The sequence below is a fragment of the Propithecus coquereli genome, unplaced genomic scaffold (genome assembly GCF_000956105.1).
Source record: "Propithecus coquereli isolate 6110/MARCELLA unplaced genomic scaffold, Pcoq_1.0 Scaffold26, whole genome shotgun sequence".
Taxonomy (NCBI): Eukaryota; Metazoa; Chordata; class Mammalia; order Primates; family Indriidae; genus Propithecus; species Propithecus coquereli.
In genome coordinates this window covers 1,650,629-1,651,184 of record NW_012148174.1, presented here as the reverse complement: position 1 = coordinate 1,651,184, position 556 = coordinate 1,650,629, and the positions used below count along the sequence as shown (strand labels likewise).

At 45.0% G+C, this 556-nt stretch overlaps 1 protein-coding gene across 5 annotated transcripts in view; it reads left to right on the top strand.

Moving 5' to 3' along the window:
• The window catches only part of RASGEF1B (RasGEF domain family, member 1B), a 170,079-nt gene that overhangs the window by 162,795 nt on the left and 6,728 nt on the right, over window positions 1-556 (top strand). The gene's annotated exons all lie outside the window — the stretch shown is intronic.

The window sequence follows — 556 nt, the reverse complement described above, 5'->3', positions numbered from 1 at the left end:
CTCTAGCCCGGGCAACACAGTGAGACTCTGTCTCAAAAAAAAAAAAAAGATTTATCTGTAAACAAAGCTTTTGGCATCTGCGTTAATATTTGTTTTGAAGTGACTAGCAGTTTTCCCAAAGAACCAGTAAAGACTTCAAAGCTTGATTTTTTTTTTTTTTCTTTTTCTTCCTGGCTTTAATTCTGTAAGATCACACTTAAAACACAGGAAAGATACAATTAGTATCAGGCAAGGCATTTGAATCCGGGTTCAAATAGTCTGCCACGTTCTGTCTTACGCTGTTTTCTTTATTATCCAGGTCAAGCCTCCTAGGCAGAGTTTAACACGTGGGATCTGATCGCTGCTGCCGCCGCCGCCTCCTCCTCCTCCGCACCATGCAAATCATCGAGGAGCTGGCCTTTGTTTTCTGGCATCTAGGACTAGGAAAAATCACGAAGACCCCCGCAGTCATCGGGGCATCGCGGTCCGCTATGCAAGCAGCTCACTCCAGAGCAGATGGGAACTCACGTCCCACGGCTGACAGATTGACTCAGAGTTTGAGAGACTGAAATGTTCA